This window comes from Pyxicephalus adspersus, chromosome 6 (genome assembly GCF_032062135.1).
Source record: "Pyxicephalus adspersus chromosome 6, UCB_Pads_2.0, whole genome shotgun sequence".
In the NCBI taxonomy this organism is placed as follows: Eukaryota; Metazoa; Chordata; class Amphibia; order Anura; family Pyxicephalidae; genus Pyxicephalus; species Pyxicephalus adspersus.
In genome coordinates, this window is record NC_092863.1 from 21,834,388 (window position 1) to 21,862,151 (window position 27,764).

Sequence of the window (27,764 nt, forward strand, 5' to 3'; positions counted from 1 at the left end):
GTCTAATCTTGTTTAACGGAACCTGCTGGCTCTGTGGGTTGTTGTGTTTAACTGCTGCTTTTTGTAGTGTAGTTTAATATAATACGATGACATTGAGGGTAAGACACCCTCTAAATTGTTAACAGAACATAATACTGTGGGAAAACATTCCATTCCAAACTTCTGAACTAGAACTTGCCATTATTCTTATCAGAACTGAATTTATATACAAAAAAAAATACTAGATTTTGAATGGATGGATTTCCTGACTGTCAGACTGAACTGTCTGTTAAAGAAGCTTTCGGAGATCTGATCAGCTTGGAAGCAAAGTGGTCTTTAGGTCTCCACCAATTATGCTTTTAAAATGTTAGTACCATGTTTGGAGATATAGGCATCTTTGATGTTGCTTTCCTAGACCCTTTGTTTCAGTATGTTGTTTCTTTACCTCTTATCTTTCTTCTTTCTATTTTTGTTGTGTCTATTAGTCTTTCAAGACTAAGTAGGTAAACCTTCCAGATAAAATTGCATCACTGTTGGCATGTCCTTTAACCCCCCTAGCAGTAATCCCGAGTGACTCGGGGTCCATTTCACTTGCAAAAAGCGGTAATCCGGAGTCAGACTCAGGTACGTAAAAGCATGATAAACTTACAATGACTTACCTTGTTCCGTCGCTGTCCCCCAGCTTCCTGCTGGTCCCCGCAGGTCCTGGGGACATGTCTGCCTCCTCCGATCTGCAGCCGCCAAGTGCAGATTTGATCTACAGGGTTTCCTGGTGATGTCGGTACATGCGTCAGTGTGGTCGGGACTTAGTGGCCGGAAATTTTGCATGGAAATTTGGAAGGAATTAGACCGCTAGGGATCAAGCTGTAAACATGCATCATTCATGTACTAACTGTAAACAAGTACCTTAGGAATGATGCTTGGTTTTGTTACTTTTAAAAATGTAATTCATAAATTTTGGGGTTAGGCTTTTACATGATTTTGTGTTTTAAACTCTATTATACTCATACTAATATACTATAAAATAACTTTTCAGAAGACTCTGTACCGCTTTTAGACAAAAAAAAAAAAAAATCCAGAGTATTGCATGTTATTTTGTATTGAATGCAATACAAAATATTTTGAAATTCCCGCCGCCCCCCCCTAGCCCGGGGACCATCAGCGCACTCGCCGGGGGACAGATCGACGAAGAGGACGTGGGCAGAGGATGGCAGGACACTGGAGGACGCGGATGGGACCACTGTTTATTTTTTTAGCTACCTCGAGTGTCGCTCGGGGTTACTGCTTTAAGCAGGGTTTTTCACACTCGGTAGGGATTTCGTGATTTTGTAAGCCTATAAAGATTGATACATTTCCTTGTTTTAGTTAGATCTCTGTGCTTCAACTGCTAAGCATTTGATTTTCTCTGTTGCAACAATAAATCTTCCTAATTAGGATCTACGATCTCATCTCTGAAGGTCAGTTTGGGGATCACCTTAAAGAACTGGACAAATATAAACGCATTTAAATATAAATGAAGGCACTTTTTTTTACCTGAAAACACAGGAAAATGTTTTGACTCAAGTATAAACTTAGAGCCATCACTGCTATTATTCAAAACAGCAATCAATGGAAATGCAAATAAAAAATATGAATAAATACATCCATGGCGTGTTTTTTTTTAAAAAACAGTATCCGAGTATAAAATGAGATTCTTTTTCTAATGGCATTTTTAGGGTAAAAATAAGTCTCAGATTACGATATTATTTACGCCAACTGTGACATTTTATTATTCAAGTTTAAATTTTGACATTAACACATTCCAGAAACCATTCAATTAAAAAATAAAAATTAACATACATTTAGAGATCTAGAATTATTAACACTTCCTTTTTGCTTTATTTCCAACAGTATTTTATCTGTTAGCATCTGTTGTTTGCAATCAGAAACCAGTTATAACCAGCTACTATAATGGTATAGGCAATATAATGTAATATATATTTTCCAGCCTATCATTCAAACATTTTAATGCAGTCTAGGTTGCCATTTCAGACTTCCTCTCAAGTAAAAGGAAATCTCCCAGATTATTAAATGGCATTTAAAAACAGACAGACATTCTGAACCCTCCCCTTTACTATTCAAAGCTACAAATATTTTAATTTATAAACTTTACAAGTGACTTATGAGCTTAATTAGGAATATTCCGTGTGAAAGTTTGCCAGTCAATAACTTTTTCTACTAGGTCAGACTTTGATTACTATTGCAATTTTCTAGTATTTTGCAAACAGAAATGACAGTGATACCACAGCACACAAGTTAACGTACTAAAGTATGTAAACTAAAAAAAAACTGTGGGAAAAACAAATAATTATATTATTCATATACTTACTCGATCCTGGCTCGATGAGGACTACGTCTGTCTATTTCTGATGCGTCTTCTCTCCTATAGCTTTTACTAGTTTCATGAACCTGAAAAACATTCACATGTCAAACTAATTTACCATCTACATGACTCTATATATCTTTTTTATCAAAAGCAAAAGTATTTTTTTATATACCTCAAGTAATTTAAAATGAATCAGTAATTAGGTTAGCTTTTTATACCATGGTATATAGTTTTTCTATGCAAGATACAAAAAAAAAAACATAAGATAAAGGGGCTTCTTTCTATGTCAGAAAGGACAAAAGCTAAAGCTCTAGCTTATGTTGCTTTGGTAAAGTATTACCAAAGGTTGTAATCCAAAAAACGAAAACACTAAGTAAAAATGTAAAAACCTTAAGGTACTGAATGGCAACTGTAAGAGTTGCCCGCTAAATTGTCCCCAGTAGTCTTACAAAAGAGCATGCAAAGAAGATAAACCAGAAATTAACCAGATTCAGGAAGGGCAACAGCTTGCAGGATTTTCTATATAATATAGGTTCATATTGTAAAAGAAAACCTCAGAAGTATATGTACAAGAGTCTGCAAATATTTTTTTCTGGGAAACCAATCCTTTTGGATGCAGTAGTCATGCATTACGTATCCTAATAAGCAAACAACACATGGTAAAGGTGCAGAGATCAAATTTTCTAGATTTCTTATACACTTAACCTCCTGGGTGGTTTATTTCTGTCCGGATTTATATGTCTAAAAGCCGTACAATGTTTTTGATGAAAATTTATTTTACAGTATAATAGTATGAGAATTAATAAAGTTTGAAACACAAAATCATGTCAAAAATAATAAAATAAATTAAAAAATAAATAAATTTAACATTAAACTTTGAGATGATTTTGTGTTTCAAACTTTATTATACTCATACTATTATACTGTAAAATATATTTTCAGGAAAGACAATGTACTGCTTTTAGATATAGAAATCCAGTGTATTGCATTCAATACAGTTATTTTGCATTGAATGCAATACAAAATAATTTGAAATTCCTGTTGCGCCCCTAGCAGCGGCTGTACGTGCCAATGTCACCAGGAACTCACAGGGAACGTCAGGGCAATCGCCAGGGAACAGATCTAGGAAGAGGACGCAGCCAGAGGATTTTTTGGGACTGGCAGGACACTGGAGGATGCTGATAGGACCAAGTGTTTGTTTTTTACTTTTATAACTACCCCGAGTGTGACTCTGGGTTACTGCTTTCAGCCAGTTTTTTTATTTTGTTCTTTTTTACCCAGAGTCACACTCTGGGTTACCGCTGGGGAGGTTAAGGCTCCTAAGGATCCTTAATAAGCCATATTATTTTTTTTTCACGGAATAATTGTCAGCTTTAGTGATTCCGCAAAAATGATTCAAGTATAGAATTACACAGATGAGCACTGAAAGGCTCTGAATTGATATTGTTTGGCTTCTTTTACAATCCTAATTGATAAGTAAAAGTATCAATGAAAAACTGTACCTGAGGTCCATGTGAAGGTATCCTTTACATTCACTGATGTGACAGAGCTTCCCTGCGTTAAACATATACTTATTTGTGTTTAAAACATTAGCTCAGAAAGGAATTTAAACCGATGCATAAAAAAAAATCGACTATTTGCATTACTCTCTATTTTTTTTTTTAACCTGACTAAAGTACATGGAGCAATGATTTTCTAGTCTAGCAGTTCTCCTAGTTAAGTGACAAGTCATGTTTTGTTTCAATGGCTTTTTTTGAGGTTTTCAGTTATATAACAAATTTCGGGGGTACAGACATCAACACAAGAAAGGGAAGAGTGAGGGTTCTACATAATTTATATGTATAGAAAAATTAACAGTACAGTGTGTTGTATCCTGGAGTACAGAGACAATAAAATACCATAATAACTGCATTCACACAACCTGCTCAGTATAGCAAGTATCATGTATAAAGCTCATAATGTGCTAAGCTAGCCCTTTATTAGAGGAGTTTATAGTGATAGTGGCCTGACCTCTGGTCTAGAACAATCCTGACCATAAAGTTCCATGAAAAAGAGAACTAATCCTCAATTTAGGTAAATGGTATGAACATCAGGGGAACAAATACAATCATGGTCTTAGTGTATAAGGGGGTGGAAGGGGAAAGGTTGTGGGGGGATAAGTTTTTGGGCTAGGTTAAGAAAAATCAAAAAGGGAGATAAGAAAGGGAAAAGAAAGAACAAAAAGGGGGTTAGGAGGCAGGTTTGGGAGGGAGAGAATGGGGGCAAATCAACACCCTCATGACTGGTTGAACTCTCTCAGACATGACCATGCCTGGAATTGTGGAGACTCTTTAAACCAGTCCCAAGCCAACCATGTTAATTTATACTTTTCCATCTGATCCTCATTCTCTGCAACCAAATGCTCCATAAGCTGGATTTTCTCCACTAGCCATTCCCTTATGATGGGGGTTGTCGCCTGTTTCCATAGTTTAGGAATAACTGTCTGAGCCACCGTAAGAAAGTGACCGAGTACACTCTTTTTGGCAGATTGGTCCGATCCAGATATCGTGGACAGAAAAGCCTGTGATTGTGTTATACATTTGTGTAATTATTTCCCAAAATCAAAAAAACAACTGGGCATTCCCACCAGATATATTGAGGCCCCCAAGTCTGGTTCCAAATAGCTTATGTAAATGAGAAAGCTAGAGTCATTGTCCTGGCTGAGTATGGGGAGATAACGTGGGTCAGTCTATCTTGTTAACAGGGAATCGCCTCAAAAGCGGTGGGGCTCCTATGCAAGTTAGATTCACGTGGGTGTGAAGATATGAATGATGACGATGGTCCATAGACAAACCAGGATGACAGAGGGGGTAACTGTCCATTCAGCAGTATGCTGTGGGTGTGCTGTTCCTTCTCAGGTACCCATGAAAGGAAGTTTCTCACTCATCACCAGGGGGAAGGCTGGGTTGTGAAATACTGGAGTCATAGGACCAGGTTTTGTGGATAGTTTACCTCCTTTAGTTAGATTACCTGCAGAAGGTCTGTAGTGAGACTCGGAAGAGAATGTTGTATGGGGAGGAGAGATCTATCCACCCAAGATCTATGGGAAAGAGTGCAGCTTCTACGAGGACCCAGATTTTCCTTTCCCTGTTGTGGAACAGGGAGGAATCAATTTGCTATATCTCGCCTTACTGGGGACCTTCTGGAAAAGCTGTTGTATTTTACATAGATATGAGCTAAGGAGGTAATCAAAACAGCATGCAACATGAAAAATAAGCTGGGAATAATGTCCATTTTTACAGTATTGATTCTAGCGAGCTATGAAAGAGGCATTGAGGTGTGCCTTTGTATGTTAGCCTATAACTTATAAAGCATTGGTAGGAAGGTATAGGTGAACAAATTACTAAGGTTGGTCGTGATGAGTACTCCCAGATATTTAAGCGTGTTGTTGCATATCTGGATGGGCAAGTTATGTTTTGACAAGGTTTTGTTGTAGTTTGGTAATCAGGAATCTTGAGAGTGAGTGGATGATCTATAAACTCTTACCTGTAACCTTTTTCCTAAAGTCCTAGATTATTTTAACTTCCTTCATGTGTCAAGAATACCTCCAGTCTTATTTGCTGTAGGCATCTGTAAGGGCTCCTAAAGGACTGAGGAGGAGGGATAAAAAGCACAGCTTTCTTTATTCTTAACCTTCTGGACAAAATAACACATTTTTGTATTTAAAAGGGTTTTTATGGCTGCAAAAAACCTGCTTTTTTCTGCAGTGAACTTAAGAGTACCAATTAAGTGTGTGTGTGTAAAAGAAAAAGAAATAATAATAATAAAAAAAAAAAAAAAATAGAAATTGATTTAAAAAAAACAAAGAAGGAAAAAACACTATGACTTGTATTGCTGAATCCTTGCCTTGCTCTTCATATGTCGGGGCTTGTAAGATTCCTGGCTACATTTTCTTTTGAGAGGACTTTTGGAAAAGTTTAATGAGATGCATAATACAGAGTTTAATAATGGAGTCTACTATAGGCCTCTCAGTGCTAAAGAAGACATAGACAATCAACTAGTTAAACAGACATAAAGGTACAGGGTGGGACAGTGTTAGTGAAGGGTGATTTCAAATACCCTGACATTGACTGGTGTAATGGGACTGCTGGTAAAAGGCCTTTTTTGAGTTTAATACAAGATAATTTTATGGTACAGTTTAAAGGAGGACTAACTAGAAATGATACTCTACTGCAGGGGTGCCCACACTTTTTGGCTTGCAAACTACTTTTAAAATGACCAAGTCAAAATGATCTACCAACAATAAAAACTTGAAAGGCAGGGCTCCACGATCTTCTTGTGTTGCCTTTGAGACCTACCTGTTGGGCACCCCTGCTCTACTGGCTGTAGTGTTTTCAAGCAATGCACAACTTCTGGGTAGCATTGACCATAACATGGTTTGATTTAATGTAAGTTGTGAATAGAAAGCAAACATGGGAAAGTTAAAAACACTAAATTTCAATAGTGCTATGACTTGGGCTGGGAGGGAACACAGACCCCCAAAGAACACAGAATAGTCAAGTTTTCAATTGTTAAGGGAAGCTCTCTATGACTTGAGCTGGGACGGAACCTTAAAGGACACAGAACAAAAACACACTGCAAAATATATTCCCATTAGCAATGGGTTTTACTTTGTGCCTCTTAAACTTATGGTTAGTTATGCCTAAGAATTATAAGCCTACAATGTAAAATAAATTTCCATGCAAAAAATGAACGCTTTTTGCATGAAAATACGGACAGAATTAGAACCAAAAAGATGACTCGGTTGTCTCAGGGTGACTGGGGATGAAGAAAAGGTGAATTTGCTAAGCACTTTTTTTTTTTTAGCTCTGCCTACACAAAGAAAAATAGTGGAGCTCAAGTCCAAAAAGTCCTTAAAGAACCACAATGTCTCAAAATGAATATTTTTGAGCAACAGTTAGATAAAATTAAGGTTAATAAAGCACCAGGACCTGATGGACGCGGTTTCTAATTTTGAGACTCTTCATCACTGGCATGGTACCAATGGCTTGGCGTAAGGTCATTATGGTACCTTAAAAAAGGGAGCAAAGTCATTATCAAGTAACAAACTCGCAAGTTTACCTTCTATAGTTTTAAAGATCCTAGGGAGATTGATAAGGAACCACATAGAAGAGTTCTTGATGAAAATAAATATTTTTTATATTAGTTTTAAAACATACCCTTGGAACAATTTGGTATTTCATACTATTTTGACAAATGAATAATTTACTAAATTAAGTTTTACATGTTGTAAATAGGGACAACCCCAAAAAATCTACTGTTTTACACTTATAGAGAATATATTAATCTCGAATACTGAAATGCATCGAGATAAATATTTATTCCCTATAAGCATCATTACCTCTATTTAGGGTTAGGTAGGATGGGCTTAGTTTGGATTTCATTCTTAATGAAACCTCAAGTACCTTTAAGGGGTTGAGACTCTTATAAACTTCATGTTCCATGTGATAATTTATACCACTATTGTGTATTTGTATAAAATTTCTTTATAGAAAAGGAAGAGAAAAAGAGAGGATTATTTTTGGCAAACGTGTATTCAACAATTTTAATTACATATTAAAGGGTTGGCATAGACAGGTTTTTCTAAACCTATTGAGTATCAGGAGGTAACAAATCTTCTCCACTTTTATACATAAAAATAAATTGCTCTGAACAAAGTGAATTTAAGATTCAGGCAAACAAAATGGGAAAACTAAATATTTAATACTTGCCTACTGTAATTTTCTCACTGAAACACTCCATGACAGCATACGAATGGGTCAATCCCTTTCTCCTCCCACTCTCAGGACCTAACTAAATAAATTCAAGGCAGTCCATACACCTTCCATTACTTAACTAGCCTTCCTCAAAAAAGTGAAAAGTATAGCAGGTAAGTAATACATTTTCCGTTTACCTAACAGCTCCAAATCAGCATACAAATGGGAAATAACTAACCATCAAAAAGTGCAGGAAAGGGTACAAAAAGTAAGCATTCTTAAAGTCCACTGAAGCCAGAAATCCCCCTGAGAAAATCTTTGATTTTAATGGGTATCTGTGGACACAAATGAAAGGCTTAAAAGGACCAAAATGGGGCAAATGCCTCCTTTGGTTTTGGGAACATAAAAAGCAGCTTAGAGTAAAACCTCTGAAAAAAAATCTCTAGTTGAGAATCGGTCAAGTCCAGGAAAGTGTTCAAGCGGAGCCTAGTACCCAAGGATCATTTCCAGGTGCTATACAAGTTGCCAGAGACAGGGGGTATGCCAGGGCTGGCCTACCGTTTATTTATTTGTTTTTCAGAGTCAAGTCCTCTTTAAAGTTTATAACCCAAAATGTCTACCAATGTTCCTCAATAGAGCAGAAATTTGTGATCTTTGGCCATCTATATTGGCTGGATGACAAAGTTCATGTAGTCCCAGCAATAGCTTTAGTTAGGAAAATAGGCATGCTTTTTAGAGAAGGGCCGTAGCTTTTCCTACTCTGGCAAAAAAATGCCCTGCCCGATAACAAATTTTTCAAGTATAACTTAGTTCCCCTTATGAACTGCATCTCTCTTCTGTGTTTATGTTGTTTAGTTTTCATGTTATATAGTAAAATTTACTATATAAAATGCAGTAATATTTTAATTAACTGAATATTTTTATTTGAAAAAAAAAAGTAACCTGAAGCCCATATCCTGGCACCTTCTTACGCACTGAAGAGTGTAGATGATGCTTGTGAGAACTAGAGGGAGGGGAAAGGAAAAAAAAAGGGAAAATTACAACCAAAATTATAGGAAGAGTGTTCATTTCCAGATGAATTTATTGACACAGTATGCCAAACATAACTGAAGAATCTTAAATAAGTAATAGCAATTTATCTTTTAAATAACAATTATTAAGTATTTAAATCAACAACAATGTACCTAATTACTTATTGAAGAAGCAACAACACACATCTTACCTGCTCCACTCCTTATCTTGCTCCTTACTACTTTCCTCATCGCTGCTTGTAGAGCTGGACAACCTTTCCTTTCTCCTCTTCTTTTTATTCTTTATGCTGCTCTGCAACTAAATAATCATGGATCTACTAAAACATTGTTCAAAACACAGTAAAACAACATTTGCAGAAAATGACAGATTCACATTAGGAGCTACTACATTAACATTTACGTGAAATCAGTATAATATATAAGTGGTTGTTTGATGTTTCATACTTTGATTTCTGTTGTTGTATGCTAATTTGCAAAGTCTAGTAGTCATCTACATATGGCACAATAGGATTGTTAAGGGACAACCATGGATGCTGCCATTGCAGGCTATTTCCTCTGAAAATGCTAGATTCCCCAGCTCTCATGCTGATGCATTGGCCCTGATTTATTAAAGTTCTCCAAGGCTAGAGAGAATACACTTTCATCAGTGAAGCTGGGTAATCCAGCAAACCTGGCATGGATTTCTTAAAAGTCATTAGCTATTTGTTAGCAAATGTTTTCAGTCCTGGACCAGATCCATTTCAGGTTTGCTGGATCACCCAGATTAACTGATGAAAGTGTATTTTCTCCAGCATTGGAGAAGGTTAATAAATCAGGGCCATTGGCTTCAGTGCCTTCTCAGTCCAAAAATCCAACACTTTTTTAACACACATGCACATTATACATGGTACTAATATGTGACAAAAAATGTTTGATTGTGGACACAGCAACATTTACCACATAGTCGCCCAAGGAAAATAATGTAAATACTTGTATGACCTAGTCAAAGCCAGACTTAAAATGTATTGAAATCTGTTAAACATTATGAAGATTTTAGACAACCAACAGTCATCATCCTATATGGCTCTCCTCATTGTCAACAGTTTGAGAATGTTTCAGCTTGAAAAAGAACAAAATGTGAACATTTTAATGGGGCAATTTTTTTTTTATCATATGTTAAAAAACAGCAGGTTTTGTACATCCTGGCATAATAAAAACTAGTCCTTATCAGGTTTTAAAATTAGGTAAATACAACCTCCGATTAACTAATGACAATATTTCATGTGTTGTTTAAGACAAAAAAGTAGAAAATTAAGTACACCCCTACCGATATCAAAGGTTAAGTAGCAGCTACATGCTGCTGATTATCAGAAGGTGTGGCTGCTTCTTAAAAATCAGTAGTATTGACAGTTTGGTCTAGGCTAGGCCAAACCTCAACCTGACTAAAATGTTGTGGCGGGATCTTTCAAAAGAGAGTTTTGTATAAATGAATGCCTGCAAGCCTCAATGAACTGAGGCTGCTAAAGAAGTTCTACAAACTATTCTCCATTTTGAGTTCATTTTTGTTAAATACATGACCCAGTGAAATTTGTTTTGTGTTTTGAAGGTTAAACATTAAACATTTTAGGCCCTGTCAAGGACCAGATTATGTCTTTATTATGTCTTATTGCATACAACCTTAGAATTAACAGTGTGTACCTTTATGACTGTGTGCACACATATAATATTATATTTGTAAACAGGAGCATACATATTTTTAGTTTTACAAAACAGTTTTGTATGGCATGCAAGCATTAGCTCACCCACCAGTTCTCTAATTTTTTTCATCTTTACAGGATTATTCAGGACGTCTCTCTTTTTCTCGTCTTCTCGTTTCCTGTAAACAGAGCACTAGATGGTAGTTATAATGTCTATGGACGTCACAAAGAGACAAAGTAGCTGACTCTTAGGAAAAATAAAATATATTAAAAAACAATCAATCAATCAAAATACGGTTATTGTAAAGCCCTATACGCCTACACTACTTTAAATAGAAAACCAAAAACAAACTCTTTATCAGTACTCATTTATCTGTTAATTCATCTAAGATGCTACTAAACCCTTCTTTTTAGCCACACACACGCTGCTCCTCTTCCCTTGTACCTACTAGCTTTAGAACAAACCAGTATCCTCTATATTTGTTTTGAGCCAGTTGACACTTTAATTGTGTTTTCTCTAAGTTTTTAACCTATCATCAGGACTAAAAAATAACCAAACCTAAAACATACACATAACTGTGTAAGAAATTTCTCCAGGTGAGGGGAAAGGCCTGTGTCTTTATGGGGTTTCTTGTTAGTTGAGTATGGTTGGTTTAGATCAGTGTTTCTCAACCAGGGTCCTATGGAACCCTAGGGGTTCCTTGAGCAATGACCAGTTCATCGATCTCAGGTCAGTTTAACCTCCTGAGCTGTTAATTTCTGTTTGGATTTATATGTCTAAAAGCGGTACATTGTTTTTCACGAAATATTATTTTACGGTATATTAATAGTATAAAAGAGTATAAAAAAAGTTGGAAACACAAAACCATGTCAAAATATTATAAAAAAAAGTTTAAAAACAATTTATATAAGATAAATATACCAATACTATTACAACATACTGTAAAATAAATGTTCATGCCAGACAAGGTACGGCTTTTACACATATAAATCCACTGTATTGCATTCAATTCAGTTATTTTGTATTGAATGCAATACAAATGGATTTTGAATTTCCCGCTCCACCCTGCCGGGAACGTACACAATGCACCAACGTCACCGGGAACTCCCCGGTGACTCATCGGGTGCAGAAGTCACCAGAGGAAGAAGAAAGAAGACACGAAGGAAGAGAGAAGACGTGAAAGATGACGCTGGACACCTGCGGGACAGATAAGATTCGATTTACTATTTTTTTTCCCATTGGTTTACCTACCCCGTGTGCTTTTAGCATCTTTTTTTCTACCCAAAGTCACATTGGGCGTTAACGCCCAGTTAACCCCCAGTTTGGTAGTTTGGTAAAATAAAAAAACAAAAACCTGAAGTTGAACCAGAATTAATAAAATTAGCAGCACAACTAGGAACCAAAATGTCTAACAAATATCTAAATATTGATTTTAAAATAACGAAAATTTGGATTCTTGGAATACATCTACACTCCCTGCCCATGGAACCCACATCACACACAACTCTTTTTGATTCTTTACAAGTTAACACTATTCAAATAGTTTGCCTTGGTTAACTACCTAATAAATCCTTATGTCATATACCAAATGTTGCATAATATGATGCTTTTTCATCACTGTCTGGGAATTATCTGCATGGTGGCACTTTTCATCAAAGAAGATGCTTACCCTGTACTTGAATCACCTCCGTGCCTATACTTGCACATGATAGGAGACATGCTCAACTGCCAAACGCTATCTTCACTATGCTCATCTAACTATTATCAATTGTTTGACCTATTTCTGATAAGCAATTCCAAACCACGTCTTGACTTAAAATATAAAAAAATTTTGATGAAAGAGGTTAAGGACAGGTTTGGAAATGAGTGGTGATGCCATTGACCCATCAGACCCACATTCAAGAAATAGCTGAGCCGTAAAAGCTTTAATATGTCACTACCCTTTTAATTTCCTGGTAAATGGAAACAAGTACCTTAGTTAGCAGGTCCAAATTGGTCTCAAAGTTAAGGAATTCGGGGGAGGATACCGTATAATTTGTTGTATTGTAGCAACAGTGAGAATTTCACACAGATTCTAATGGATATCTTGTAATTATTGTAATGTAAACTGTAAATGTAAATATGTCAATTAATATGTAACTAAGATGTTTAAAGGATTAGGTGACTAGTTAGTATCAAATGTAGGTGTTAAGGAAAGAGCTATTGAAATGATTTCCGCCAATTTAATTTAAGACTTGAGTATCATCCAATTTGTTTTAGATTTATAGAACAGAAACCTGGCACAAATCCTGACCACCCTGTTTGTGTCTCACCAAGGTTTAAAGCAATGACCAGGTTTTGAGCCCATAGTTCTCCGCAGAAACTTTCTCACGGGTGATTTGCCCACCACAAGTGCCCCCTCCACCTGGCTTTCATCAGCAGTAGCTTGTCATCTGAACAGATGACAGCTGGGCATGAGCAGCTCCTCTGTTGAACTATCAAAAAATAAAAAGGCTGTCCATGTATAACTGTATGCATGTGCATGGGGCATGTACATGTGAGTATACGCAATGACTAAATTAGCAGCACTGTTATAGCGGTGTATGTAAAAGCTGTATGTCATATTCTGCAGCCTAACAACTCACTGCGTAACAAAATTTCAGCCCCTAGCTTTAAAGATTGTTAACATATAAGGGTAACAAGTTTAAAAACGTGTGAAAATTAAGCATCAGGGTTATGGTTTCAAAAGCAAGTGCACAAAGTAGTACCCTGAATTGAAAACACAAATTGGGAAACCGCGGGGCCATTTTTGCTAAACAGTAGATGTTTTGACCCCTTACTTACAATGGGTTTCAATGTCACAAATGAGTTTATGATTGATGGAAGCTTGATCCTTTTGATTCTTAAACACAGCAAGACTTTGCAGAATTGGGCCTATTTCCACTGTTGGTATAAAAAAATTGTCCAAGATGCATTACTAGCACATGGCAGCATGGGGCGCTTTCTTGCTGAAGCTCCCACATGCTTTCTACTTCACAGCAATTCCAGATGGCAATTACTGCAGCAATACCATGACCAATCACAGAAAAAAAGGAAAAAAACTCACTGGCAAATGTCATTACCTGCTATTTACAAGTTACTACTGAAACCACCAGCTATGGCCTAACCGGTCTTGTCTCCACCTCTCCCATAAGTGGAGATATCCTGTGGCACAGACAACTTGCGTTATTCCTCTTCTCAAACAATCACGTCAGAGAGCTATCAGAATACTCAGGTCGACATCACATTTTGCTTGCAGCTTACATCTTATGGCTTATGGGTACATGCGAGTAACCAGGTGCCATCTTGTCGAGCTGCAGCTATCACACAGTCCCAGGAAAGTAATACAGCTCCCAACCACCACAATTTAGGTTAGGATGGATCAATCTTTGATCAACATAATAAAAGCAGTGTCCCAAATGTCTTCCAAGATTGAAACTTTGGAAAGTAATAAATTAGAGTTGGAAAAAATATTGGGTTTCGGGTCCGGGATAATCAGCAGTTTGACTGATTTTGGAGGACTACAAGAACAGAAACTACAGTAATCACATACAACACTCATCAAACCAAAAAGGTGCAAGCTACTCTCTTGTATATTTTTAGTTGCCTTATGGGGACTCCCCGAGGACTTATAGAGCACTGGGTCCCAGACCTTCTGACCCCGCTAGGCCCAAGAACATTATTTGTTCACCTAAGCATGAAGTAATCCATATTTCAACCAGATTGCCCCAGGGGAAACTTTATATGTTACTATCGATCAAAATCTTCACTGGATGAGCTAAGGAGAGAGGGTTCATTTACCACTGGGGTTTTGTAATAAATAAGGGGGCCACATTCCTTCAAAAGACACCAGCTGATACTCCTGGCCAATTTGCCTTTCTCAAAATGAATCCCTTTCTGGTACCTAATTAGTTACATCCCATCTTGGAGTCTCCTTGCCCTGATAGATCCTCACCTACTGCTTGCTGCAAGGGATCCCTCCTTCACGCTTTATGCAATTCAAAACTTCTTTTACAGGCCAACAAGTATTACACAGGTCAACATGTCATTTTCATCAGATATAATTTTATGTGGGATTGTTTTCAAACAATCTCTCACAACAGCTGGGCTAGACGCTTGGGATGTATTCAAGTGGCTGTGTGAAATTCACCTGGACAACCATAGGTCTACGGCATACAAGGAAGGAGTTAAGAGTCTACTTGATTCATACCAGAAACTGGGTTATCGAATGTCATTAAAAATACATTTCTTGCACTCACATCTAGAATTCTTCCCACACAATCCTGGTATGGTGAGAGACGAACGAGGAGAACGTTTTTACCAGGACATTGAGTTAATGGAGCATGGCCACCAAGCTTTCTGGAATGAAAGTATGATGGCTGACTACTGATGGATGCTGTACTGTGACAATCCAGACAAAGAACACATAAGAAAACCATACTCTAAGCATTTTTGAAGAAACAATAGTACCTGACTGACACTGTTCAATAGATCTATACCAGTGTGCCTTACTTTACTTCACACTGAAGATGTATGAACATTCACTTCAATGGTGCTTAAGTTTTAGTACAAAATACATGCATGTTAACTATAATAGTACTCATAACTCATAACTGTTAGGGAAAAACTGAAAACAGAAATCTGAAATCTACTTGAAAAACTGATATAGAAAAGTTTGCTGTGGTTCCTGATGATTATCAAAACTATCTTTTGTTGACCTGTGTTACAAGAAGTCTTCTGAATTCAAATGGTTTTGTAGGTCAAAAGAAGATATGTTTTCCAAGGGAGAAGGCAGTGTAGAGGGAGAGGTCACCGCACAGGTCCAAGGTCTAAGCCTTGGGATGGCCAGCAGGGAGAGAAATGGAAATGGAAGTTTACAAAAGGAAAGCAAACCAAGAAAGGGCAATAGAGCTCAAGCTCATGGTGGGGATAGTACTGCTACAGCAATGAACCACAATGGATGAACATCGATCTAGTGTAGAAACTGTTAGAAAAATGGTGAATAAAGCTCTGGGACCAAACTCTAGAGGGAGCTGCATAAAGTACATCATTGCAAAATTGCCCATGCAATAAAAAAGTAAACATCAAACAATGCAACCAAGCATCATAATTTATATATGTGGTCATTCCTAATTTGATGATCTGAGGTATATGACTGTTTACTATACATAGGAGTCCGTAAATACATCACTTAATCAAAAAGAAAACACAACACATTTTGCCTGTGAACTTCAGGGGTATTTTTGAGAATGCTTAAGGTATGAACAAATAAGGAAGAAATACAAGCAAATAAATATATAAACACCAAAAATGAAGATTTAGTAAAGTTTACAAGGTAAGTTGTGCAAGGTAGGTGGGGTTGTGTATCCAAGATATATTGTGGTGTGTTTGGTAACTTTTTATTGTAATGGTATGAATACAGAACATATGGTTTTGGGTTAAGTGTTCTCTACTGAATATTATACTTACAAACACTATATCTAAACAGATAGTTGTAAAAAAATAAAGACAAACTTCAATCATGATGTAAAAAAGGTTGTATCTTGATGGGAATTTCCAGAAATATAGGGGTGTTCCCTGGAGCATTCTCCGTTATCTTTACTTTAAAGCCTTAATACTCAGGTATAACCTGTGCTTCTAAAAAAGCATCCAGCTAAAGCAATCTATAGTAGTTGCTGAAACTACTTCCCAAGGGAGCCAATTCCATGTTTTCACAAACCTTACAATGAAGAATAGCTTCCTTATCCGGAGCTTAAACTTCTTTTCCTCCAGACACAAAGAGTGCCCCCTAGTTCTTTGCAATTATCTCAAAGTTAATAATTCGGAGTATGAATGGACCATTTAAATATTTATACAGGGTGATCATATCCCCCTTAAACGTCTCTTCTCAAGGGAGAATAGATTCAGTTCAGCTAATCTCTCCCCATAGCTGAGCTCCTCCATTCCTTTTATTAGTTTAGTTGCCCTTCTCTGCACTCTCTCCAATTCCACAGTTTCCTTTTTGTGAACTGGTGCCCAAATCTGGACTGCATATTCCAGATGTGGTCTAACCAATGCTTTGTACAAGGGCAGAATTATGTCTCCATCTCTGCAGTCTATTCCTCTTTTGATAAAAGAATGTACTTTACTAGCTTTTGATATTGCAGTCTGGCATTGCATGCTGGTATTAGGTCTATGATCTACCAGAACCCCCTGATCATTTTCCATTTCTGGCTCCCCCAAAATGTATTCCCCTAGATAAAGATATTCCCCCTAAGATAAAGCATGCATGTTGTTAGCCCCCAAGTGCATACCTTTACATTTATCTGTATTAAATGTCATTATACAATACATCCAGGTCGGCTTGTAGAATATAGAGATCCTGTATAGACTTAATTACATTACATTACAGTTTGGTGTCATCTGGAAACACAGAAATTGTACTTTTAATCCCAAACTCTATATCATTTATAAAGATGTTAAACAGTAAAGGTCCCAACACTGAACCCTGGGGTACACCACTAATAACCTTAAACCGTTCAAAGCATGAATCATTAATCACTACTCTCTGGATGCGGTCCTTAAGCCAGTTCTCTATCCATTTACAGATTGACTTTTCTAAACCAAACCTATTGACCCTAACTTGCATATTACCCATCTGTGGGGTACTGCGTCAAATGCATTCAAAAAGTCAAAGTACACCATATCAACTGCTATTTCATGGTCTACCTGTTTACTTACTTCCTCAAAAAGGAAATTAAATTTGTTTGACAACGTCGGTCTTTCTTGAACCAATGCTGACAATCACTTAAAATATTATTTTCTAGCAGATGTGGTTCCTCTATGTGGTTCTCTATCAAACTCTCTAGGACCTTTCCAACTATGGACGTTAAACTAACCGTTCTGTAGTTGTACCTGGTAATGACTTTGCTCCCTTTTTGAAGGTAGGAACCACACTGGCCTTACACCAATCCATTGGTACCATGCCAGTGACTAAAGAGTCTCTAAAAATTATAAATAATGGCTTTGAAATAACTGAGCTCAGCTCTTTGAGGACTTGTAGATGTAGTACATCAGGTCCTGGTGTTTTGTCAACCTTAAGTTTGCCCAACTGTTTCTCAATCATATCATTTTTGAGCCATTGTGACTTATTTAAGGCAGTGACCTTGCTATTATGAATTTGAAATTGAGCTCTGCCATTTTCCTTTGTGTACACAGAGCTAAAAAATCTCCAGATGCCAACCCAGAGACATCCTTTACCTACATGGCCTACATGCTCAGATCTGTTCTTTTTGCTATTAATATATTTAAAACATTTTTGGGGGTTGCCTTGCTTTCCTTTGCAATCTGTCCTTCATTTTGAAGTTTTGCACATTTCATCTCCTTTTTAGATCTTTTGTTATATTCTTTATAGTTTACAAGTGATGAAGATGACCCTTCATTTTTAAATGTTTGAAATACGGCTTTCTTGTTCCTGATTGCTTTTTTAACATCAGCTGTGAGCCACATAGGTTTTCATTTTAGCCTCAACCTCCCTAGCGGTCTAATTCTGTCCATATTTCCATGCAAAAAGCGATAGAAGCGGTATCATTTATTTAATGATAAAATACAAAAATCTGGAAAAAAAAATATTTAAACATGTAATGTAACAGTACAATAGTATATATATATATATATATATATATATATATAAATAATATTTATATATTAAATGAATATTTCTTTGTATTGGACTCAATACAGCTATTTTGTATTAAATCCAAAAGTATTTGAATTCCCAGACCCCGCCCGCACCGACGCATGTACTAACAACACCGGGAAAGCCCGTAGATCTCGTCCCTACACTTCGGGGCTGGAGATCGAAGAAGCGAGATGTGTTTTTTTTTTTTTTTTGTTAAAATTGAACCCGAGTGTGTCTCAGGATTACTGCTTTTTGCATGTAAAATACACCCCGAATCAGGATTATCGCTGGGGGGTTAAATTTATTACTCATTGGAATATATTTTTCAGTGTGCTTGTGTAGAACAGACTTGAAACATTCCCATTTCTGTTCTGTGTTCTTTGAGGATAATAGGCATGGATAATAGGCATGAATCATGATATACAAAGTTGATGCAAATACTATTAGAGCCTGTCCCTATGTAAAGGGGATGACAGTAAATTTATAAACTTTTTTAATTTGGAGTATAACAATGATTAAAAGTATAGGAGTTTCTAAGGTCAAAAGGTGGTCTTATGAAATATACCAAAAAAAATCCCTATAATTGAATTCCAATGATAGGAATAAAATTAGCAAAAAATATTAATATTAGGTTTAGGCAAAGCCTAAAAAATGAATAAATAAAAGAAGGGACAAATACCTGTATCAAGAACGGCTAGGGAATACAGCTGCCACTAAACTAATTTCAGTGCCCTAAACACAGTGCTAAATACAGGGTCACAAGTCTAATATTAATCGTGGTTATTTTCACATTAGTGGGGCTATTGTGAAAATAACCATTACCATAATGCTAGTGGCATTATGGTAATGAACATTACCATAATGCTAGTGGCAAGACCAGGGTCCCCAAATTGAGCTTGCATATTAGGGAGCCACGGGAGCCACTTTCATGCCAATAAGCATTATGGTAATGTTAATTCGCTCTGTGCTGTAGTTCCCCAAATATATACTTTGTGACACATGAAATGCTGAGAGATATGAGACAAAGATGATGAATGTAACGAGTAAAGTGGACCCAAACTAAAATTTACCTCCTTTTTGGGAGGGGAAGGGTAAAGCCCCCTTTGTATCGCAGGAGGCTATATATAACTGCTCCTTCTGTCCATACCCCATCTTGGGCATGTGCAGGAGTTTCCTTCAATGGGGGAGAAAAACTGTACATGCGTGAGATCGCACTACCCAGAGACCTGGTGATGTACAAAATAAGAAGGTGGCCAAAGAAGATAACAGCACCCAGCTCTCCCTCCACTCTGGGACAAAGGAGGATACCCGGACAATACAGGACCAATCCAGGAAACTTCTGGATGGATCGACAGATCTGCGAAGGTAAAAGCGAGTGGGTTTTTTTTTTTTGTTCAGTGTACTTCCACTGTAAGAATATATAAGGAACAAAGTCCCTAAACTGGAAAGTGTATGGATATTTGTAAAAACTCAGAAATCTGAAATTAGGAATTGTTTTAAAGAGTGATGGAAATGATTGGGAAATATTAAGATCCAGGAAATTGTAGAAGGTTTTATAAATAAAAAGAAGGTTTTATCAGTAAATCAAAAACATGTAGACAGTACTTCAAAAATGCATTTTCAATTCATGAAACAGGTAAGTATAGTGGGAACTGGTTCTAAAGGATAAAAATTCTAAAGTATAGAATAATTGTATAATTACATAAATAAGACATAAAGGAATGGGCACAAATATTTTCCAAAGCATATGAGGGTCTATACAGTTTTTATGTAACACATTGTTTCAAGAGGGCGAGATATATGACAGTTATAAATATGAACAAGCAATATTGTGTATGTAAATACATAACCCTAAGTATCTATTAAAACATAAGTTACAGTGTACCCTTGATTTACAAACTCAATTTGTTTGTAACTCAAGTTGGGCAGTTTGTAACTCAAGTTGGATGTAAGTCAAAGCTATTTTTACCCATAAGAAATAATGGAAATGCCAATAATGCCTTTCGACTTCCCAAAAAAACCCTTACCTAACCTTTTCATAGTAAAAAAAGGGTTGTAAAAGGAGAGTAATTTTATCAGGAAAGACCAATAACTTTCCTATTGTACTCAGCAAAAAGTTAAAAAAAAATATGCCTAACAGAAACAACTATTTCATATTGTCCTCACCATTCAAGTTGTCATCTTTGACTTGCAAGAAGGGAGGATGAGGATGAAATGGAAGGTGGGTATTGTTTGAAAGGAGAGTCCCCTTCATTATGAACATCAGGAATCTGGCTCTCTGGTGTCCTTGCTTTCCTTAGGAGTCTGTAGCCCACTAGGACCTGCTTCTGGCTCACTAGATCTCAACCTTTTCGAAACTAAAAACTGGTTGTCTATTTCTGTCTTTTCTTCAACAATGTTCTGTAGTATGACATGATAACGTGATTATTCAAGTGAATGTAACAATTGGCTTTTTCTCTGCCTGGGTGGGTCTTTTTAAAAAAAAAAAATGTTTGTAGCTCTGTCCATTTTTTCAGGATTTCCTTTATTTCAGAAGAAAAAATTTGCCGCACTGACTGTTGAACCTCCCCATCCTCTTCAGAAAGCTCCTCAGCTGCCATTCTCTGCTGGTCAGCCAGAAGATGATGAAGTTCCTCTGTATGACATAAAACAAAAAGAAAGAAAGCCAGGGTATTTGTTTGTTGTGACAATGCATTGGGTATAATGTATAATTATATTGCTTCATTTCAAGAATGAAAATATCATAAAAAGTACAAGTAATTTGGATACAACACAAATTATCGAGAGTGAGGTCGGCCCTGCTGTGTCTGAAGGCACGGGGGTAACTTATGACCTATTAGCCAGACAAAACATCACTGACCATGTATGAGAAGAAACAGATTGTGTCCCGATGTGTTTCGCCTTTAAAGCTTCTTCAGGGGACTTTTGTACAAGTTGTTAAATTGCAGGCTGCCTATGAACATATTAGATAGGTAAGTATATGATCCAAAAAGAGTGTATCAATTGTGGCATAAAATATTTTGTGAAATATCATATCAGATTATGTTGTAGATAAATAACATTGTTAAAAATATTTGGATATAATAAGCTAAGCAGAGGGGTCATGTCTTACAAATTGTTCATGTCACATGATAATACTAAATAACAATAATACCAAAAGTTGTATATCCCAAATGGTAATGTAATGTCTGATATAATAAAGTGCAACTTAAATTGTTATAAAACTTTCTGCTAAGGTTCAAACAATATTTATGTAATCTATCCAACATGATTAGGTTCTAGTGATTGATAAGAAAAGAGGTACTCACATGATGTAATCAATAGGTCAAGGAAGGAGACTAATTGAAATTCAGTGAAGTATGCGTCAAAGAGTGACAATTGTGTCTAAGATAAAGAACAAGTGATAAATTTGAGTGTGCTTAAATGACGATGGTAGTATAAGTTGAGAAGGAGGAGGGGATTCTAAGTAGTAAACGTCATTACAAATGTCTTTCGATTGGGGTTCTTTTGCTCCCATATTAGTTAAATGTCCTTTAATAAAAATGAAAACAAATTGAAAATTAATCCAAAAATAAATTCAATGAGGGAATAAACCCACAATCACAGAAAAAGCCATATAGGGTACCTGATTCAATGGTGATAAGAACTTGCAGAGTACTACATGCAGCAGGGGCGCTGTATAGAGGAGTCAGCGTGGATAGGCAGCCTCAGTGTCTTTCCTTTTAAGGGGAAGGTTCGATTTGAAGGAAGATGTCATATCACATGCGTGGCTAGAGTACTTCCGCTCTTAGGCTTGTAACAGACTTGCGCCCTCAGAGAGAAGTAGAGACAATTTTCTCTGTGCTTGTGTCGTTTAACAACGATTGCGCAGTATGGGAATAGAGTTATTTCCGCCCTCAGTTGGAATTTGTTCTACTCTTACTAAAGAAATAGTCGATTTAGTATACAATGCTACCATCTTCACCAATGGCCTAGTTTCAAACACACAGTCACCATCCATATAAACTAACTTTCTCACATGTCACCATACACTCACCAGTTTTATTACTGCAGCCTCTTTCAACAATACTTTCATTGTTATAAATAGAGCCACTTCCAACATTATAACTATCCTTATTCTCAACATAGCTATTCTCATCAGCAAATCGCCCCTTATTTCATATGCCTCCATTCATTACACATTTCCCCGCTGTTTTCATAACACCCCCTACTCCTCCCACCTAAACTCCCCATATTCTACATAAAGGCCGCTCTAGGAGAAGGAATTCCAACTGAGGGCCGAAACATCTCTATTACTCTACTGCACAAGCGTTGTTAAAAGGCACAAGCACAGAGAAAGATGTTTCCACTTCCCTCTGAGGGCGGAAGTCTGTTACCAGTCTGAGAGCGGAAGTACTCTAGCCATGCATGTGTTATGACATCTTCCTTCAAATCGAACCTTCCCCTTAAAAGGACAGACACTTAAGCTGCCCTTCCACGCTGCCTCATCTATACAGCACCAATGCTGCACGTAGTACTCTGCAAGTTCTTATCACCATTGAATCAGGTACCCTATATGGCTTTTTCTGTAATTGTGTTATATGCAATCCCTGTTTGAATTCATTTTTGGATCTTAGACACAATTGTCACTTGTCACGCATACTTCACTGAATTTCAATTAGTCTCCTTCCTCGACCTATTGACTACATAATGTGAGTACCCCTTCCCTTATCAATCACACTAGAACCTAATCATGTTGGATAGATTACATAACTATTGTTTGATCCTTAGCAAAATGTATTATAACAATTTAGGTTGCACTTTATTATATCAAACAATACATTACCATCTGATATAAAGGGATTTGGGATATACAACTTTTGGTATTAGTGTTATTCAGGATTATCATGTGATATGGGCAACGGGCAGAACGGTGGCTCAGGGGTTAGCACTCTGGCTTTTGCAGCGCTGGGTCCCATGCTCGAATACCGGCTGGGGCACTATCTGCATGGAGTTTGAATGTTCTCCCTGTGTCTGCATGGGTTTCCTCCCACATTCCAAAAATATTCAGTTAAGTTAATTGGCTTCCCCCCAAAATTGACCTTAGACTGTAATAAAGACATATGACGATGGTAGGGGCATTAGATTGTGAGCACCTTTGAGGGACAGTTACTGTCACAACTATGGACTTTGTACAGCGCTGTGTAATACGATGGCGCTATATAAATACGGTGTAATAATAATAATATGAACAATTTGTTAGACATTCTGCACAACTGCCCTAAACCATATGAATGAACCTCTCTGCTTTGTATCCAAAATATTATTAACAATGTTATTTATCTACTACATGATCTGATGTGATATTTTGCCAAATATTTTACACTATCATATATGCTAATAATGATTTACTCTTTTTGGATCATGTACTTACCTATCTTATATGTTCATATGTAGCCAGAAATTTAACATCTTGTACAAAAGTCCCCTGAAGAAGCCTTAAAGGCGAAACGCATTGGGACACAATCTTTTTCTTCTCATACATTGTCAGTGATGTTTTGTCTAGCTAATAGGTCATAAGTTACCCCCATGCCTTCAGACACAGCGGGGCTGACTTCACTCTCAATTATTTGTGTTGTACCAAAATTACTTGTACTTTTGTGACATTTTCATTCCTGAAAATAAGGAATATACTTGTACATTATACCCATTACATTGCCACAACAAACAAATACCCTGGCTTTCTTTCTTTAATTTTTGTTTTATGTCAATCATCATCAGGAAATGTGGCTCCCTTTGACCAAAAGAAATTGATTTGCATTCTTCTTATCAAACTTAGGAAGTTCCTCTGTAGACGATTCCTCGGAGTGTTCCTCCACCAGTTCCTCAAACTCACCACTGTCTACCTTCAGGTCTATGGACTCCGCTATAGTGACAATGTCATCAACCACCAGGTGTTGCAGGTTCAGGCTCCTATACAAAGCCTTCAAAAGTCTCTTGCCTCCAAAATTTTAGGCCACACTTTCTTCCAGGCAGATCTCTGTTCTGCCCATATAAACATATGGTCATTTATTAATATAGTATTGCATTTTACACTGTTAGCCATCCACTGGTCTTTTTCTATTATAGCATGTATATTGTAGTCTCTAGGGCAGGGGTGTCAAACTCTGGCCCGGTGGCCAAATCTGGCCCCCAACGTCCTTTCTTTTGGCCCCCAAAGGAATCCTAAATATGAACTGCAGCTGGCCCGCCGCTGCATTGAAATAGTGCTGCTACTACAATTCCTGGCATCATTCATGTCTAGAGACCAGCTGGCTTTCTGCCCATGCATGGCCCCGCATTGGACTGTTTTATAGATGTAAATGCCGGGAATTTTAGTAGCAGCGCTATTTCAATGAAGAGCGAGTTTCAGCAGCGGGCCAATCATAAGACTTAGCTCTGCATTGGCCGCGTCTGGCATTTACAGCACTCCCCCCCCGGGGGGGGGGGGGGGGGGTTAATGTTAGCAATCTGCTATCCTTATCTGATTTTCCTAGTTACCTCCACCCAATTGTCTACAATCCACACACCATCATATCAATTAATACTCAAACTCATTCATTTACCCACTATTGCGAAAGTCATTATTCCCCTACAATCTCTTAAGTAAGTACGTACATATCATACTAAAATATTTATTCATGTATTAAATACCTTGATATGACCCTCTTTACTATCTTCCCAACCTTTAGAATGATATTTTTAGGGTACCTTTTTACTATGTAAGAAATTATTTACTATTGTTGCATAACGACTATTGGTTACTATTGTTGCATAACTGATTGACTTTCTTCCAGTTGATGTTCTTTGATACTGAATTGAGCGTCCCATCCATTCTTTATACTTTATTTTTTCCTTTTTTTTTTAATGTGTTAGCCATTGTTATTGTTCCCCTACTTCTCTTGTCTTAACAATCCCCTGAAGAAGTTATCTATAACCTTCTGGTCCATAGGCTGAAGTGGAGGAGTTGTATTAGATAGGAGGAAGTCTAATGTGAGCCATGGGAACTCTTCATTCAACTCTTCTTCCAAGTCTTGAGGGTGAGCAGGAGCATTGAGTAGTAAGAAATATCCAGAGGACAAAGGCTTAACAGTTGGACAGAAAACCTCCCTGATCCACTCAAGAAAAAGGTCTCATTACCCAGGCTTTTGCGTTAGCTCTTTACATGACCCCTAGTCTATTCTTTATGACGTTATGTTTTTCTGAACACTCTAGGGGTCCCAAATTAATAAACCAAGAGAGGCTTTATCTTGAGGTTGCCACTCGCATTGGCACATTCCAATAAGAGTAACCTATACTTCAAATAAAGAATGGGCTCCTTCTGCGCATGCTTGAGATTAGGGAATGCACAGAAAGAGCATCCTGGGATGCATGACGTAGGTATGCGAAGCCTTTGCACGCTGTTCTGTCTTGATAACCTGCATAAGCTGCAACCTTTTTATTTAAAAAAAAAAAAAAAAAAGGTTTTGCACAAAATTTACATTTACCCCTTTAGGTAAAGTAAAAATTTTCGTTTAGGTCTGCTTTAAGGTATTAAGAAGGACAGACTGGGGTATTACGGATTTTGTCTACAATGGGCAGCCATACTCCAGCTGCAGACTACTAAAGTTACACAAATTTGGGAATAATCAAACACACACATACATTTGTACAGTGCAACATTTTACTTTAAAGTACTCAATGCTAAAACATATGTGCAAAAAAAAAAAAAAATAAAAAAAACCCCCATTATAGTCACCTTATCATGAAAAGTGGATCTTCACGGATCTTGTTTGAAATATCCAAGGCGGAAGTAGCACCAGATGCCCCGAATATGGATCCTGGAAGCAGTCCAGTCTCAGGTGAAGGCCCAGATTCTGGTTCTTGCATTTTATCAAGAATGAATTTATCCACTGGCCGCCCTAGAAGGTACTCCTCTCTGTTGACCATTCCAGCTGGTCCTTGGTACATCCAATCTAACTTTTCTTCTTTTTTTCTGTTCAAAAGGTTAAAAAAAAATTCAATAATTAATAATCTCACATTATGCATAAATTAACAGTAAGAAGCACATAATACAGAATCAATACATATTTTTACATTTGTTCTAACTTTGGAGAGAAAAAAAAAAAGCATTCATATATGTAGTCAGTCTGAATAAAGGCCACAGCTTGGGGGCCTGGCTTAGTGGTTCCAGGAAGATGGCTACACAGAGACAGACCTCCGGTATTACCAGCTCTAAATTGTAATCCCACAGCTACTGAGGCAGAGATTATGGGCAAGATCAAGAGAGCTAAGCAGGGGAAGGTTCCCTCTATCCCTTCTATGCAGCCTGGGACCTCTCAGCTGCTAAAAAAAGGACTTTATCAAGGATTTCTCTACCGTTGCTCCATCTCAGGTGGCCAAAATGGAATCGGCCGCCTATTTTACAGCCCGACTTCATCCACTCAGATATGGGATAAAAATTTTACTGGAAGCACTACTTGCAAAGCCGTCTTTCTAAGGCAGACTTCCAGCTTCTTGTTGTGGAAGTTCAAGCAATCTGACACGCTGAAATTTGGGCCTAGTGTACAGACCTACAATCCCTTGCAGGTAGGGGGGAGATGAGGATCTACAGCATGGGTAGGCAAACTTCTATGGCTACTAGGTAATTTCAGAGGTGGACGGGAGTACATTAGGCTGGACTCTAAGTCCCGCCCTAATGGCTCCATCCAACACCACAGAACGCCCCCTGAAGTGAAATCTCCCTCCTCTGTATGCATTGCAGAGGAGAGGGTCTTCCCTTCAGGGAGCCTTCCCTATTTACCGCGCCAGGAGAATATCAAAGCCGCCCGCAGTAAATAGGGGGGAAACAGCAAGGGGGCCAGAGTTTGCCAGATCTCAAAAATAATATATGAAGCCAAGAGACCGATACTGTTACCTGGAAGATCTGGAAGATAAGGGGGGCACAGGAATAACATCCAACTTTGGGGTCTACCAGAGGCCACACAGGCCTCTGACCTTAAGCCATTACTTCAAGCAATCTTTAAAAGGATCCTGGACTGTCCCTCTTCTCAAGAGATTCAATTTGACAGAGCTCATCAGGCCCTAAAACACACCTCTACCATATCAAGGCTGCAGGATCTTATCTGCAGGCTGGCAAATTTTGAACTGAAAGAGGAGATTATGGCTAAAATGAGGAATATGCGAAATCTCGAGTTTGATGGAGCTCCTTTACAACTTTACCAAGATCTCGCATGGCACACCTTGCATTCATGTTGATTGTTGAAGGCATGTCTTATTAAAGTTTGCCCTCCATCCTAATG

At 37.5% G+C, this 27,764-nt stretch overlaps 1 long non-coding RNA gene across 1 annotated transcript; it reads right to left on the reverse strand.

Moving 5' to 3' along the window:
• Positions 1 to 19,898: 19,898 nt before the first annotated feature.
• Positions 19,899 to 22,114, reverse strand: LOC140333332 (uncharacterized). The gene is made up of 3 exons (XR_011921319.1): positions 21,774 to 22,114; positions 21,326 to 21,418; positions 19,899 to 21,100 (listed from the first exon to the last, which is right to left on the reverse strand). It is a non-coding gene; the product is annotated as an uncharacterized lncRNA (long non-coding RNA).
• Between the last annotated feature and the right edge of the window lie 5,650 nt (positions 22,115 to 27,764).